Below are 18163 nucleotides of genomic sequence, written 5' to 3' on the forward strand. Positions count from 1 at the left end.
GAAGTTTTCTTGCCTTTATCCACACCCTTAACCTAAGCCCTATTACATCCTCTTAGATCCGTTTTGATTTGTGCATCATCTCATTTTATAGTGGTGGAGATTTGATTTTCATGTAAGCTTATGGTAATGACCTTTCTTGTTTGACTATTGAGTGCTTATTCTTGAACCTTAAACACCTTGATTGATTTGAGTGAATCTTTAGTGAGGATGTCGATTCTTGTCGAGTTTGAATAAAAGGTAATTACTTAGATAAGGGGAAATACCTATGTTTTCGTGCTTTAAATTTTTTTGACTTGGATTGTTTGGATCTTTAGTGCTCTTTTAGTTGAGTTGTCAATGTATGATTATTTGCAAATTATTCCAAACATTATTGCTGAGAATTATAAAGTTGAGAAAGATTAATTTTAAAGTGAGTTGAGAATTTTTCTTGAGGACAAGCAAACTCTTAAGTGTGGGGATATTTGATAAGCTATAAAAGTAACATATTTTAATCTCATTCTTAATGCATTTTTGGATGATTAATTATGCAAATTAGTGAATTTGATACTTCTAATCCTTTAAATTCATGTTTCTATATCTTGGAGAGCATTTGGGAGCAAAAGAAGCAGAAAATGTGCCAAAATCAGACAAAACGAGTTGTTTTCAGGATCCACACGACCAAGGCATTTCCATACGGGCTGGAATACGCTTATGTGCCAGCCCGTGTCGATTTGGCACCCAACTTTCCAAATACGCGAAAAAACAAAATTTTAGGGTTTCTAACCATTCTAAAGTCTATAAATACCCATTTGAAGAAGGTATAAGGGGACAATCAGAGAAGATCGAAGAAAACACTCGAATAACACCATCAAAATCAACTCAGAAGTAGATCTCCATCAAGATTCGAAGATCCCTTTTTAATTTCTTTCGAAGTTTTATTGAGTTTCTTTATGTCTTATGGTTATTCTGAACTTGAGATGTTTATATTCAGGATTATGAACTAAATTCCCTACATACCTAGGGAAGATGAAATCTATGATGAATCCTTTTATTTAATTTCTATTTTTACGCGATAAATAATTGATTCTTGTTCTCAATTATGTATGCTTATTTATTGTTTTAAAATTTTTGGGATATTAATTCATGTTTAATGTGCTTATTTCAGTGGAGGAAAAGTCTCTGTTTAAGAGTAGATCTAGTATAATTGAGTGGAGTTGCATGCAATCCTAGAAATAGGACGACATAAATCTACTAGATTAGAGTAAAATCCAATAAGGGAATCCATAGAATGACTTAATGCGATGATAGGGGTTTTAATTAGAAAGATATTACAATTAATCAACCTAGAGTCAGTTGTTCTTACTCTCGAAAGAAATATCAACATAATGTAGGGATTTCCACAGATCAAGACCACAAGTGAATAAATCGTTTAATTTAGATTCATAATAAAATGTGAAGTCTAGGTGGATTCTTTCCTTGGTATTGTTTATCTCATTGGTTAATATTTGATTATTTCCTCGATTCATTCTTTGTTGCGCTCTTAGATAAATTATTTTAGTAATTTTAGATTAAAACACAATCACTCCAATTTGTCGGCTAAATAATAAGAAGACAGTAATTGCTAGTACTTTAGTCCTCGTGGATATGATATTCTCTACAAACCATAGATACTATTGTTCGATAGGTGTGCTTGCCTTTGTTGTATTTATAGTTAGTTAGTGACCATCACAGGCAGACACATAGGCTAGGACACGAATGTATGTCCAGACTTCGGATGGTCACATTGCCGTATGACCCCTATTTTCAAAATTTTCAAGTTTTTTTAGAATTCTTTGATTTGTTTTGATTGGATCCTAGATTATTTCCAAATTATTTTTAGGGCCCCGTAGGCTCGATTTGAAGCCCATAAGTGTATTTTTTGTCATGGGTAGATTAAATTGTTATAAGTTAGCATCTAAATTGTATAATTGTTTCTATTATGAACAAAATTGTTACGTTTGATCAGTACGTAACTCTAATCTAGAAACAGAGACGAGATAGGGGTGTTAGAGGATCATCATCCTCATGATTTGCTTTCGTATTATAAATTCTACCATCATAGATGAAGAAGTCTAGTATTGTAATAACTCTCCCACGACGAAGGATTCCCCTTATGTTTTTGATCGTTTTCAGGTCTTTCTACAATTCTCTCAAGAATTGAATTTGGTGATTGTTCTACAACTTTTGAAAGTCCATCGAGTACCACTTTACTTTGAAACTTAAAAATATCCATGTAGCTTTCCTAAATGAAAGTAGCAAGTGTAGAAACTTTAATCGTATTATCTTTTAGATTTTAGAATAATCCACCCTTTGTTCCTTTCGAATATCCTACAAACATGTACAATACTATCCGTGCATCTAACTTTTTTGCATCCTTATCCAGAACGTGTGCTGGACAACCCCATATTCTAAAGTGATTTAGAGCGAGTTTCTTTCCATGCCACAATTCATAAGTGCCTTACATGTAGACTTGTTGGCACATCATTCAGAATATAGCAAGCAGTCTTTATCGCATATCCCTAGAAGGAAATATGGATTTGTGAATAGCTTAACATTGAATGAACCATGTCAAGAAAGGTTCCATTCCTTCTCTTAGCTACGCCATTCTCTTGTGGAGCGCCTGACACAATCAACTGGGATAAAATTCCATTCTCTATGAGGTATCGTAAGAACTCGTCAAACAAGTATTCCCCACCTCGGTCATACCTAAGATTCTTTATAGATGAATCTAATTGCTTTTTCGCTTCCTCATGAAACTCTCAAAATTTATCAAAGATTTTGCTTTTGCGATGCATTAGATACACATATCTATATCGAGAATAATCGTCAATGAAAGTTAAGTAATAATCATAACGTCATTGGGCACTGATTCCCATGGGACCATGTACATCAGTGTGCACAAGTTATAGGGGTAGGTTGCATTGGTACCTTTCGTGTTAAAAGACCTTTTTTAGTCAGTTTACCTTCCAAACAAGATTCACATTATGGAAGACTAATGTAATGCCCCAAAACTCAGCCTAGATGCTTAGACCAAATTTCGGAAGTCACATTGATCACTGAAGTGATCGTGGGAAATTTTAGTTTATCAACCTGAAAAACATTACAGTATTAACAATAGAACTTAGAGTCTAAAATCGTTTACATAAAATTAGATTTACAGTGACACCTTATTAACCAGTTTTAAAAAAAACATGACGTTTCCGAGACTTCCGCATACCAAGTCCAGCTTCAGAACACAAAAATGTACTTGAAAATGGAAAAGACTGAAGGGGTCAACTACACAAGCTCAATGTGAGTTCGAAACGATTACCAACAGATTTACAAAAGAGAACTCCAGAGCAGTTCAATACCAAACATACTTATAGAGATACGTAGAAACAAAAAGTGAAATAAGAACCAATGTCCCAACAGAACGTAACAACTCAAGCATACAAAGTCACACACAAACACTCTGACCCAAGAGTTATTCAGTCGGGCAGAAAACAATCAGAAAATCTTACGCCTAGAACACTCGAATAGATGTGTATGTGTGACAGCCCAAAATTGACCCTAGTCGGGAAGTGGTTTCGGGACCACAAAACCGAGTCATAAAAATAATTGATTTCCATATTCTATGCTTATTATGTGTGTACATGAGTATGTGGAAGTTTCATTCTCCAATTTTGCCAATTGCATGAGAAATTATTAAATAGGGATTGATATGAGACATGGTGAAAATATGATAGGCTAATTTAAAATGGTCTATTAATGCATGTTGTGAAAATGATGGGTTTGCATGTCAAATTACCCAAAATTTGAGCTAGTGGTTGGCCATGCTATGGGTGGAAACATGTTGGGAACATGTTGGCCTAGTGAGGTATGTAGGAAAAAAATAAAATAAGGGGCATGGGCATAAAATAATGAAAAGGAGTATGATGAATACAAAAAAAAAATGTGTGTAGTTGTTTCCCCCCCATTGCCGTGAGCTAAAGAAAAGAAAGGAGAAAATTTTTGTTCATCCTTTCTCATCTTCATTTAGCCGAAACTAGAAAGAAAAAAACAAAGAAAAAAAAATGCTCATCCTTTGGTTCATCCTTGGCCAAAAAATTTTAAGGAGGAAGGAAGAAGAAAGGTTGAAGAGGTTCGGCCATGCATGTAGCTAGGCTAAGGTATGTTTGATGATGTTCCATGAGATGCATGCATGTTTTAGTTGTTAGCTTGAGTTCTACCTAGCCCATGGTCTAAATCTTGCTATGTGATGGAAATGACACTCGGCCATGGATGCATCATTCTTGGTTGATGTTTGATGTTGTGGTGATGAGGCATGAGGATGAGTTAAGATTCGGCCTAGGTGGAGTTTGTGTTAATGCCATTGCATGCTAAATATGAAGCTTGTTAATGATGCATGTGATGGTGGCTTGATGATTCTTGAACCTCCTTTTTAGCATTTTTGAGTGAGCACATATGTGCATTGGTTGCTAAATGGAGAAGAATCGGCTAGCAAGTTGTGTGCTAAGGCCGAATATAACTTTTGCATGTTAATGAGCAATGCATGTGTTAAATTGATGGAAAGGGAGAGGATGCTTTACTAGTGTGTATATGTGTGTATTAGCCAAGTTTTGAACATGAAACAAAAGGGTGTTTAGTCAATACAAGTGACCATACTTGTAGAATGTATTAAGTGTTGAAATCGGCCCCAAAAAAGACATGCATATTCGGCCAAGGGGGAAAAATTAGCTAAAATGTTGAGTTTGATTCATGATTCCGTACATATGTGACTTTAATGTCTAATGTATAAATATGGGCTAAGTGCCTTGTGTTCCTCTTTTCGATGCTCAAATGATTAAATCAATTTATTTGTTTAATTAAGCTCAAGAGCAAAGGGGAACTAAATCCGATAAAGGGAAGGAAAAAGTGGTTGAATAGCTATCGGAATCGTTCGACAACACCCGAGGTAAGTTCTTGAGTAAGAGAGCTTAAATTATGATGTGATTAGATCATGTTTTAAGCAAATTAAAATCACGCTCTTTGTGTGGCTATTGAGCCGAATTTGCAAGAATGATAAATGTCTTGTGTTTGAGTTTTGCTAACGAAAATGAAATACGAATGGGCCATGATTTATTGTTAAATGTGCATGGTTATTTGAATGATGTCCGGGCTAAGTCCCGAAGGCTTGTGCTAAGTGACAATATCCGGACTAAGATCCGAAGGCATTTGTGCGAGATACTAATTCCGGGCTAAGCCCGAAGGCATTTGTGCGAGATACTAATTTCGGGCTAAGCCCGAAGGCATTTGTGCGAGAATCTAATTCCGGGCTAAGCCCGAAGGCATTTGTGCGAGTTACTAAATCCGGGTTAAGTCCCGAAGGCATTTGTGCGAATTACTATAACCGGGCTATGTCCCGAAGGCATTTGAACGAGGAGCTATATCCGGTTAAATTCCGAAGGTACGTGATTTGGGAATGAATGAACTTGCTGTAAAATTCCAGTTAATACTCTCGAAACATCCCAACATTGAGGTATGTTTCGTATGTGCTTGAATTTAGTTGAGCCCTTACAAATAAGTATTCGCTCAGTTGATAAACGAGCTACCGGCCTTTGGCTGAGTTGATCTTTTGTGTATGTACATAAGGGTTGATAATGTGAAGCAAGTACGATATCGTAAATTTGTGCATATGAAATTATCCGTTTAGCTATTGAATGCTATACTTTTGTTGTGCTGGAATTCCTTGCTCAAAACTTACTAAGCATAAATTGCTTACTCCGTTTCATTGCTCCTCTGTTTTATAGATTTGGTTCTCCAGCTATCGGACTCGGGATCTTGAAGTCAAAGTCGCCCACACTATCAAAGCCCCCCCTTTTGGTACAATTTTGGTTGAACTTCGAAATGGCATGTATAGGACTACCCGTTTGTTGTGGGTCGTGGACCCTTTGGACTTGTATAAATTTTGGATAGCCATGCGAAAATGGCTTATATGTGTTTGAGTATAATGTTATAATCATTTGGTGTGGATATGCTTGACAAGGATTGGCCACGGGGATGGTTAATCACTTTCATAAATTGTGCTATTTATGCAAAAAGGGCTAGTTGAATCATGGAAACCATGAAATAGGTAAAGTCTACCTTAAAGGCAGATGCTGACAGCAGCAGTGATGTAGATTTGGAAAATCACTAAAAATAGTAGGAATGGAATTAAATAGTGAATAAATTATGTAAACAAACCTTGATGAATCTACTTTCATAGGAAAGTAACGAAATAATCATACGGACAGTATGTTAAGAGATATTCAGGTTCTCGTGAGACAGGGCCAGAACGGTTTCTGGATTCCCTGTTCCGACTTTGGAAATTCATTATAAATTAACCAGAGATAATTAGGAGTCATACCATCTATTTATAGATTCCTCTCTGAGTCTAGTTTCTATAGAAACAAACGGCATCAGTATTGGAGCCCTGTACAAGGAGATATCCAAGTCGTAATGCGCAAAGGTCAGGGTAGTCGATCCCTGTAACATGGGAGACTTTGACTAATAAACTGTACTAATTGGCCCGACCAAAAATTCTAGAAAAAAATATGTAGATGGGCATATGAGTCTAGTTTCAGGGAAAAATCACGAAACTGATTTTCGAGTTGTGAAACTCAAGATATGATTTTTAAAGTGACTAGTACGCAGATTGGCAGTGTCTGGGAAATATTTTTTATAAGGGGTTTAAAGTCTGTTAACACCTCGTGTTCGACTCCGGTGTTGGTCTCGGGTTCGGGGTGTTACATTTGATTGGTATCAGAGCTACGGTTTAGTCGATTCTAGGACTACCGTAATGCGTTGGGTCTAGCTATACATGCCATTTTATGTGATTACTTGATAGTGTGTTGATTTCTGACAATTGTAAATGTGTTTATTTATAGTAATGGATCCCGATCCCAACCGAGAGGTAGCTGATGATCTTGAGAGTGTAGCGCCTGCTCCCGCACAAGGGACAGCGCCGGCGGACTCTCAACCTAATGCTAGTAACCCGAATGATGAAGCTAGACAAGCTTTCTATAGCGTGATGAATGATTGGTTCAACCAATACATTCGAACTAATACGACTGTCCCACAACCTCCATTCCCAACTAATACCACCCCCGCACCTACAATACCTCCGGTAACTGACCAAATAAGGTCAAATAAGCCCCCAGTTGACAGAATCCGAAAACATGGGGCTACTGAATTTAAAGCTACGGATAGCGACGATGCCGAGCAAGCTGAATTTTGGTTGGACAACACTATCCGGGTACTCGATGAGCTATCTTGTACACCCGATGAATGCCTAAAGTGTACTATCTCCTTGCTACGTGATTCTGCCTATTATTGGTGGAGTACTCTGACTTCTGTTGTGCCCCGAGAGCAAGTAACTTGGGAGTTTTTCCAAACTGAGTTTCGGAAAAAGTATATCAGTCAGAGATTTGTTGATCAAAAACGGAAGGAATTTCTTGAGCTTAAGCAAGGTTCCATGTCAGTTACTGATTATGAGCGAAAATTTGTTAGACTTAGTAGATACGCTCGGGAATGTGTTTCGTCCGAGGCTATCATGTGTAAACGCTTCGAGGATGGGCTGAATGAAGATATAAAAATGTTCGTTGGCGTTCTTGAAATACGAGAGTTCGTAGTACTGGTCGAGCGAGCTTGTAAAGCCGAAGAGCTTAGAAAAGAAAAACAAAAAGTTGATGTGGGAACTGGAGAGTACATAAAAGATCTTCGGGAAAGTCTCTTCAACAGGCATCGAAGAAATTTCGAGATGATGCGGGCCAGTTTAGAGGCACTTCGGGCCTTTTTAGACGAGATCGTGATCGACCCCCTGTGGGTACACGAGGCACTTTGGTCGCCAGTGTTGGGAATGAACGTCGAGATAGAACGAAATGTCGATATTGCGGTAAATGGCATTCGGGGAGTTGTAGATTCCCTGACCGCTCCTGTTACAAGTGCGGATCAGTTGACCACTTCATTAAAGATTGCCCGAGGTTGTTTGAACAGAATGAAAATCAGAGTGGGAAACCGGGTGCTACCACTGCTCGAGGTAGACCATCTGGAAATACGGGCAATGCTAGTGGTGGTCAGAGAGGATCTAGAGATGCTACGACCAGATCCGAGGCTCGTGCGCCTGCTAGAGCTTATGCTATACGTGCCCGCGAGGATGCTTCTTCGCCTGATGTTATTGCCGGTACTTTTACTCTCTTTGATACTAATGTAATTGCTTTGATTGACCCCGGTTCTACTCATTCTTACATATGTGAAACCTTAGCATCCAGTAAGACTTTACCTATTGAGTCTACTGAGTTCATAATTCGGGTGTCAAATCCCTTGGGTCGTTACGTGCTTGTCGACAAAGTGTGTAAGAAATGTCCCCTAGAAATTCGAGGTTCCTGTTTTCTGGCGGACTTGATGCTTTTGCCGTTTGATGAATTTGATGTTATTCTTGGTTTGGATTGGTTGACCGCGCATGATGCGGTTGTGAATTACAAAAGCAAGACTATTGATTTGAGGTGCGCAAATAACGAAGTAATCCGAGTTGAGTCTACGGACTTGGAGGGGATGCCAGCTGTAATATCAGCAATGTTGGCCCAGAAATATGTAAGAAAAGGGTGCGAAGCATACCTTGCGTATGTATTGGATGACAAAGAATTAGACAAGAAACCCGAATCTGTGCCGGTGGTTTGTGAATACCCGGATGTTTTTCCTGAAGGATTACCGGGTTTACCACCTGTTCGGGAGGTAGAGTTTGGTATTGAGCTTGTACCTAGGACTACGCCGATTTCGATAGCTCCGTATCGTATGGAACCAACCGAGTTAAAAGAGTTGAAAGCTCAGTTGCAAGAATTGACGGATAGAGGTTTTGCTCGACCAAGTTTCTCACCTTGGGGTGCACCAGTATTGTTCGTGAAAAAGAAGGACGGAACCATGAGGTTGTGCATTGACTATCGTCAACTGAATAAAGTGACGATAAAGAACAAATATCCGTTACCGCGTATCGATGATTTGTTCGACCAACTGAAGGGAGCCTCAATGTTCTCAAAAATATATTTGAGATCGGGCTATTATCAGTTGCGAATTCGAGATTCGAACATACCCAAAACTGCTTTCAGAACGGGATATGGTCACTACGAGTTCTTAGTGATGCCGTTTGGGCTCACAAATGCCCCTGCGGTATTTATGGATTTGATGAATTGGATCTTCAGACCATATTTGGATCGGTTCGTAGTTGTGTTCATTGATGACATCTTGGTCTATTCAAGAGATGAGACCGAACATGCTGAGCATCTGAGGCTAGTGTTGCAAATTTTGCGGGATAAGCAGTTATATGCTAAGTTCAGTAAGTGTGAGTTCTGGTTAAGAGAGGTTAGCTTCTTGGGTCATGTGGTATCCGCATCGGGTATTCGAGCTGACCCGAGCAAAATTTCAGCCATACTTAACTGGAAGCCTCCAAGAAATATTACCGAAGTTCGGAGCTTCCTGGGACTCGCCGGTTATTACCGACGATTTGTCAAAGGTTTCTCGATGATAGCCACACCAATGACGAAGCTACTTCAAAAGGATGTTAAGTTCGAATGGACGGAGAAATGTCAGAAAAGTTTTGATCAACTAAAAACTTATTTGACTGAAGCTCCAATTTTAGTGCAACCCGAATCAGGCAAAGAGTTTGTCATTTATAGTGACGCATCCCTACTTGGGTTGGGTTGCGTATTGATGCAAGAAGGTCGAGTGGTGGCCTATGCGTCGAGACAATTAAAGCCACATGAGAAAAATTATCTGACCCATGATCTTGAACTAGCTGCCATCGTATTTGCTTTAAAAATATGGCGACATTACTTATTTGGTGAGAAGTGCCATGTATTTTCGGATCAAAAAAGTCTCAAAAATTTGATGACTCAAAGAGACTTAAATCTGTGACAAAGACGTTGGCTTGAGTTGTTGAAAGATTACGAGCTTGTCATTGATTACCACCCGGGAAAGGCTAATATGGTTGCGGACGCCTTAAGCCGGAAATCATTGTTTGCTTTACGAGCGATGAATGTGCACTTGTCTGTTCTACCCGACAATGTGTTAATAGCTGAATTAAAAGCCAAACCATTATTGATTCATCAAATTCGTGAAGCCCAAAAAGTTGATGATGAATTGGTTGCAAAACGGGCTGAGTGTGCTCCGAACAAGGAATCGGAGTTTCAAATTGATGATGATGATTGTTTGAGGTTCAGAATTTGTTTGTGTATTCCAAGGAGTTCGGAACTCATTTCGATGATTCTGAACGAAGCCCATTGTAGCCGAATGTCAAGTCACCCGGGGAGTACGAAAATGTACAACGATTTGAAACGTTGGTTTTGGTGGCATGGTATGAAACGAGACATCTCCGACTTTGTTTCGAGATGTTTAATATGTCAACAAGTGAAAGCGGAACATCAAGTGCCTTCAGGATTACTTCAGCCGATCATGATACCCGAGTGGAAATGGGATCGAGTCACAATGGACTTTGTGTCCGGACTGCCATTGTCAACAAGTAAGAAGGATGCGATTTGGGTTGTTGTTGATAGACTGACTAAGTCGGCTCACTTTATCCCCGTGTGTATGGATTTTTCATTGGATAGACTAGTTGAATTGTACGTTTCTCAGATTGTGAGATTACACGGGGTACCTATTTCTATCGTGTCGGATAGAGATCCGAGATTCACCTCGCGATTTTGGAGGAAATTGCAAGAAGCTTTGGGTACCAAGCTGCATTTTAGCACTGCTTTTCATCCCCAAACCGATGGTCAATCTGAGCGGATAATTCAGATACTTGAGGATATGTTGAGATGTTGCATCCTCGAGTTCAGTGGTTCATGGGAACGGTATTTACCTTTGATTGAATTTGCTTACAATAATAGTTTTCAATCAAGTATTAAGATGGCACCTTACGAGGCTTTGTACGGTCGTAAATGCCATACACCGTTGTTTTGGACCGAGCTCGGTGAAAGTAAAATTTTCGGAGTTGATTTGATCAAGGATGCTGAACAGAAAGTAAAGGTAATCCGTGAAAGTCTGAAAGCAGCCACAGATCGTCAAAAATCGTATGCGGATTTGAAACGAAAGGACATTGAATATCAGGTGGGAGATAAAGTGTTCCTTAAAGTTTCGCCTTGGAAAAAGGTAATCAGGTTTGGCCGTAAGGGCAAGTTGAGCCCGAGATTCATTGGGCCGTACGAAATCTCCGAACGAGTTGGTCCGGTTGCGTATAGATTGATTTTGCCCCCTGAGCTTGAAAAGATTCACGACGTCTTTCATGTTTCGATGCTTCGACGCTATCGATCTGATCCATCGCGCATAATTAGCCCATCAGAGGTTGAAATTCAAGCCGATATGAGTTATGAAGAAGAGCCGATGCATATCCTAGCTCGTGAAGTGAAGGAGTTGCGAAACAAAAGGGTTCCGTTAGTGAAGGTGTTATGGCTCAAACACGGGATCGAGGAAGCTACTTGGGAAACCGAGAGCTCAATGAAAGAACGATACCCAAACCTATTTACCGTAAGATTTTCGGGGACGAAAATTTCTTAAGTGGGGGAGAGTTGTGACAGCCCAAAATTGACCCTAGTCGGGAAGTGGTTTTGGGACCACAAAACCGAGTCATAAAAATAATTGATTTCCATATTCTATGCTTATTATGTGTGTACATGAGTATGTGGAAGTTTCATTCTCCAATTTTGCCAATTGCATGAGAAATTATTAAATAAGGATTGATATGAGACATGGTGAAAATATGATAGGCTAATTTAAAATGGTCTATTAATGCATGTTGTGAAAATGATGGGTTTGCATGTCAAATTACCCAAAATTTGAGCTAGTGGTTGGCCATGCTATGGGTGGAAACATGTTGGGAACATGTTGGCCTAGTGAGGTATGTAGGAAAAAAATAAAATAAGGGGCATGGGCATAAAATAATGAAAAGGAGTATGATGAATACAAAAAAAAAATGTGTGTAGTTGTTTCCCCCCCCCATTGCCGTGAGCTAAAGAAAAGAAAGGAGAAAATTTTTGTTCATCCTTTCTCATCTTCATTTAGCCGAAACTAGACAGAAAAAAACAAAGAAAAAAAATGCTCATCCTTTGGTTCATCCTTGGCCAAAAAATTTTAAGGAGGAAGGAAGAAGAAAGGTTGAAGAGGTTCGGCCATGCATGTAGCTAGGCTAAGGTATGTTTGATGATGTTCCATGAGATGCATGCATGTTTTAGTTGTTAGCTTGAGTTCTACCTAGCCCATGGTCTAAATCTTGCTATGTGATGGAAATGACACTCGGCCATGGATGCATCATTCTTGGTTGATGTTTGATGTTGTGGTGATGAGGCATGAGGATGAGTTAAGATTCGGCCTAGGTGGAGTTTGTGTTAATGCCATTGCATGCTAAATATGAAGCTTGTTAATGATGCATGTGATGGTGGCTTGATGATTCTTGAACCTCCTTTTTAGCATTTTTGAGTGAGCACATATGTGCATTGGTTGCTAAATGGAGAAGAATCGGCTAGCAAGTTGTGTGCTAAGGCCGAATATAACTTTTGCATGTTAATGAGCAATGCATGTGTTAAATTGATGGAAAGGGAGAGGATGCTTTACTAGTGTGTATATGTGTGTATTAGCCAAGTTTTGAACTTGAAACAAAAGGGTGTTTAGTCAATACAAGTGACCATACTTGTAGAATGTATTAAGTGTTGAAATCGGCCCCAAAATAGACATGCATATTCGGCCAAGGGGGAAAAATTAGCTAAAATGTTGAGTTTGATTCATGATTCCGTACATATGTGACATTAATGTCTAATGTATAAATATGGGCTAAGTGCCTTGTGTTCCTCTTTTCGATGCTCAAATGATTAAATCAATTTATTTGTTTAATTAAGCTCAAGAGCAAAGGGGAACTAAATCCGATAAAGGGAAGGAAAAAGTGGTCGAATAGCTATCGGAATCGTTCGACAACACCCGAGGTAAGTTCTTGAGTAAGAGAGCTTAAATTATGATGTGATTAGATCATGTTTTAAGTAAATTAAAATCATGCTCTTTGTGTGGCTATTGAGCCGAATTTGCAAGAATGATAAATGTCTTGTGTTTGAGTTTTGCTAACGAAAATGAAATACGAATGGGCCATGATTTATTGTTAAATGTGCATGGTTATTTGAATGATGTCCGGGCTAAGTCCCGAAGGCTTGTGCTAAGTGACAATATCCGGACTAAGATCCGAAGGCATTTGTGCGAGATACTAATTCCGGGCTAAGCCCGAAGGCATTTGTACGAGATACTAATTCCGGGCTAAGCCCGAAGGCATTTGTGCGAGAATCTAATTCCGGGCTAAGCCCGAAGGCATTTGTGCGAGTTACTAAATCCGAGTTAAGTCCCGAAGGCATTTGTGCGAATTACTATAACCGGGCTATGTCCCGAAGGCATTTGAACGAGGAGCTATATCCGGTTAAATTCCGAAGGTACGTGATTTGGGAATGAATGAACTTGCTGTAAAATTCCAGTTAATACTCTCGAAACATCCCAACATTGAGGTATGTTTCGTATGTGCTTGAATTTAGTTGAGCCCTTACAAATAAGTATTCGCTCAGTTGATAAACGAGCTACCGGCCTTTGGCTGAGTTGATCTTTTGTGTATGTACATAAGGGTTGATAATGTGAAGCAAGTACGATATCGTAAATTTGTGCATATGAAATTATCCGTTTAGCTATATGAATGCTATACTTTTGTTGTGCTGGAATTCCTTGCTCAAAACTTACTAAGCATAAATTGCTTACTCCGTTTCATTGCTCCTCTGTTTTATAGATTTGGTTCTCCAGCTATCGGACTCGGGATCTTGAAGTCAAAGTCGCCCACACTATCAAAGCCCCCCCTTTTGGTACAATTTTGGTTGAACTTCGAAATGGCATGTATAGGACTACCCGTTTGTTGTGGGTCGTGGACCCTTTGGACTTGTATAAATTTTGGATAGCCATGCGAAAATGGCTTATATGTGTTTGAGTATAATGTTATAATCATTTGGTGTGGATATGCTTGACAAGGATTGGCCACGGGGATGGTTAATCACTTTCATAAATTGTGCTATTTATGCAAAAAGGGCTAGTTGAATCATGGAAACCATGAAATAGGTAAAGTCTACCTTAAAGGCAGATGCTGACAGCAGCAGTGATGTAGATTTGGAAAATCACTAAAAATAGTAGGAATGGAATTAAATAGTGAATAAATTATGTAAACAAACCTTGATGAATCTACTTTCATAGGAAAGTAACAAAACAATCATAAGGACAGTATGTTAAGAGATATTCAGGTTCTCGTGAGACAGGGCCAGAACGGTTTCTGGATTCCCTGTTCCGAGTTTGGAAATTCATTATAAATTAACCAGAGATAATTAGGAGTCATACCATATATGTATAGATTCCTCTCTGAGTCTAGTTTCTATAGAAACAAACGGTATCAGTATTGAAGCCCTGTACAAGGAGATATCCAAGTCGTAATGCACAAAGGTCAGGGTAGTCGATCCCTGTAACATGGGAGACTTTGACTAATAAACTGTACTAATTGGCCTGACCAAAAATTCTAGAAAAAAATATGTAGATGGGAATATGAGTCTAGTTTCAGGGAAAAATCACGAAACTGATTTTTGAGTTGTGAAACTCAAGATATGATTTTTAAAGCGACTAGTACGCAGATTGGCAGTGTCTGGGAAATATTTTTTATAAGGGGTTTAAAGTCTGTTAACACCTCGTGTTCGACTCCGGTGTCGGTCTCGGGTTCGGGGTGTTACAGTATGAATGCAGTCAAGTAATAAAAAGCCACCTGTCTAGCCAAAACACCTCTCTGTCCTACGATCACACCCCAAAAGAGCTATTTAAGCTCATCCAACCAAACACACCACATAGGACCTCGAAAGGCCCATCCAACCCTACATACCATGTATGTGGACTGAGCCACTCAAATATTAATATGCAGTAGAGCTAGCGTATATGCAGTATAGTGCAATGTGGTAATCTGCTACATGGACATGTTGCAGTTTAAATTGTCAGATCATATAATAATACGCAGCAAAGCTGACGTATATGCTTTATAGTGCGATAAATCACTGTATAGATAGGTTGCAGTTAAATTGCCAGATCATATCAGAATCAGTCTTCTTTATCTTCACAACCAAACCCCAAAAGTTTTATGCAAATGTATGTATGTAGACAGGTGTACATAATCAAAATACAAAATTTCCAAACAAACATTCAAACACAGAAGCTCACATCCAGTCAATCAATTACAGAATTCCTGTGTAGTCACAAAATGCGCACCAAACATAACCACTCAAACACCAATCACTCAGAACTCGAAATGCATACAATCATTTACTCAGATTAAGAATCAATGGCATAGTAACCTCAAGTAACAATCAAACAATCTGTTTAAATATAGGTGCATATATATAAAACAAACCAGTCTAGGCTAAATCAAAGTCCTGACCACCCTCACTAAGACTTACCCGAGGGTCGAAACACATAGGATCATACTCGGAACAAAAACAGACACAGTACAAAAATTGGTGACATAAGGCCATACGGTGCCTCGGCTGTGTGGAAGTGCCCAGGCCGTGTGGGTGTCCACACGCCCATGTGAAGGCCACACACGCCTGTGTGGAGGCCATACACTTCCGTGTGAGAAACCCATGAAACTCACTGTCCAAAAGTGCTAAAAATTAATAGCAGAGGAGAAACGATCGTCTAGAGAGCTCACACGCCCGTGTGGGGACACATGACCGTGTGGCCAAGTCGTTTGGTACCAAAAATCATCAAAAACCCTAAATTCTCAATTACAGATTCCCGTGTACCCCAGCGACATGGTCGTGTAAAAATCGGCTAATTTCCCCAAATCAGCCACATGGCTGTGTGGCACCAAAAATCACAAAAAAGCCTAATTCCCAATTTCACATGACCGTGTGGACCATCTATGTGGCACCAAAAATCACCCAAAAAGCCTAATTCCCAATTTCACATGGCCGTGTGGACTGCCCATGTGTAGCACACGCCCGTGTGGCCACCCGTGTGGTTACGAAACCACATCGTAATAGGCCAAAAATCATGATTTTGACATCAAAACGACCCCCAACATTTGGTAACTCAGAACTATACCAGAATTTACAGAATAGCATGCAATCCAATACCCAAAATCAACAGTTTCAGGAACATACAAGAAGTTACTGAGTTCCATGGAATCCAACAGCAATTCGATACCAATTACCTAGTTCAATACGCACTAGAAACTGTTAATTAATACAAAATTGAATTAACAAATCAAAAATAGAGGAAAAGAGGTTTGAAACCCACACATAATTCACGATCGAAGACGTCCAGATGCCGACTCTACGACAAGGAAACGAAGCTTTTGAAAATCTACAGGCAAAGCCGTTTTTCAAAAAGACAGGAAAAGGAACAAAAAGAAAAACAAAAAGAGGGAGAGGAGAACGTGAAAAACAAAACAATTCCCCAAAAAATAAAACTAATAGTTATTTTTAAATTTAAAATAACTTTACTGTTTACCAAAATAAAAATATTTCTACAAAACGGACACATAAAGAGTCGAACCCAGAACCCGGAGGTACACTAACACTCACTCAACAAGTAGACTAGCAGGTCTATTCTGACATTTAAACGCGCAACTAAACACAATAGCGCAACCTTCTCACTGACCCTAACTACAAAACTCAAAACTTCTAACCCTAAAATTTAGGGTGTTACAACTAACTTCCTTAAATATACTTAAAAGACTATCTTTCATGAGTCTAGTGATCATTTCTTAGTTAATATGACCAAGTCTTAAGTACAATAGGTACCCCTCATTAGAGTGAGAAGTTTTAAGCTTCTTATTCACCATTTGAGTTTGAAGCATCAAGTAGTTATTTGGTTTGATAAAATATAGATTGTTTTCCATCCATCCATTATAGATCAAAGAACAATTTTTGTGAATAAAAATCCCTTTATTGAATGTCATGAAATAACCATCATTAAATAAACATGATACATAAATTAAGTTCCTTTTAAAATGAGGTACACAAAAAATGTCCTAAAATTATTAAATTGTAAAATAACTTCCCCCATTGTTTTGGCTGAAACATAGCTCCCATCTCCGGCACGCAATGAGAGGCTCTTGTCACGCAGACTTCTCATTTTGCTGAACCCTTGTCAATTGATTTTTCACTAAAGAAGCTTCAACCACAAAGAGTTTCATAAATTTACCCTTTTTTGCTAGGTAATCTAAGTACTCATTGCAGTTTGATTTGAAGTGTTCTTTCCTATTGTAGAAGAAACCAATGGCTCAAACAATTCGGCAACTGGCCGAAGCTCTGACAGAACAACCGCCATTGTGCATCGCGTATCCTACTATGGATACTGATTTTGAGTTGAAGACAAGTTTAATCCAGTTATTGCCAACTTTTCTTGGGTTACAAAATGAAAATCCCCACAAGCATCTGAAAGAATTTCATATGGTTTGTCTTAGCATGAAACCTCAGGGGGTAACTGAGGATCAGATTAAATTGCGTGCTTTCCCTTTCTCCCTAGCAGATTCTGCTAAGGAATGGTTATTTTATTTACCCCTGGATCTATTACAACTTGGGCTGATATATCTCGTTTTTTTCTGAACAGGTTTTTTCCAGCGTCGCGAGCAGCTGAGCTAAGAAGAGAGATCGTTGGAATAAGGCAAAAAGAAGCTGAGTCCCTTTACGATTATTGGGAGCGATTTAAGGAGTTGTGTGCAAGCTGCCCACAACATGGTATAACGGAGCAATCTCTCATCCAATACTTTTACGAAGGTTTGAAGCCCATGGAGATGAATATGGTAGACACTGCTAGTGGAGGAGCATTGATCAACATGACTCCCCAACAAGCGAGAGACTTGATCTCCACGATGGCTGCAAATTCTCAGCAGGTCCGAGCTAATACTGAACCCCCTTGAAGGGTTCACTAGCGTCAGGTTGTTGGCTAGAGTCAGGTTCCACCACATCGTAAGTCTAAATCCTTGGAGCTGGTGGTCGTAGGCGTCCTCTTCCACTATAACTGGCTTATTCAGTTTGGGAAGGATCATCTAAAAGCCGAGGATTGAACCCAAGGCGGAACGAGACAACTGGAGGTTGGAATCTCC

General features: G+C 39.2%; 1 non-coding gene across 1 annotated transcript; it reads right to left on the bottom strand.

The window, feature by feature from the left end:
• Positions 1 to 17692: 17692 nt before the first annotated feature.
• LOC121218915 (small nucleolar RNA R71) lies at positions 17693 to 17799 on the bottom strand. Its single transcript, XR_005915399.1, has one exon. It is a non-coding gene; the product is annotated as a small nucleolar RNA R71 (small nucleolar RNA).
• Between the last annotated feature and the right edge of the window lie 364 nt (positions 17800 to 18163).

Source organism: Gossypium hirsutum, chromosome D06, assembly GCF_007990345.1.
Source record: "Gossypium hirsutum isolate 1008001.06 chromosome D06, Gossypium_hirsutum_v2.1, whole genome shotgun sequence".
Lineage (NCBI taxonomy): Eukaryota > Viridiplantae > Streptophyta > Magnoliopsida > Malvales > Malvaceae > Gossypium > Gossypium hirsutum.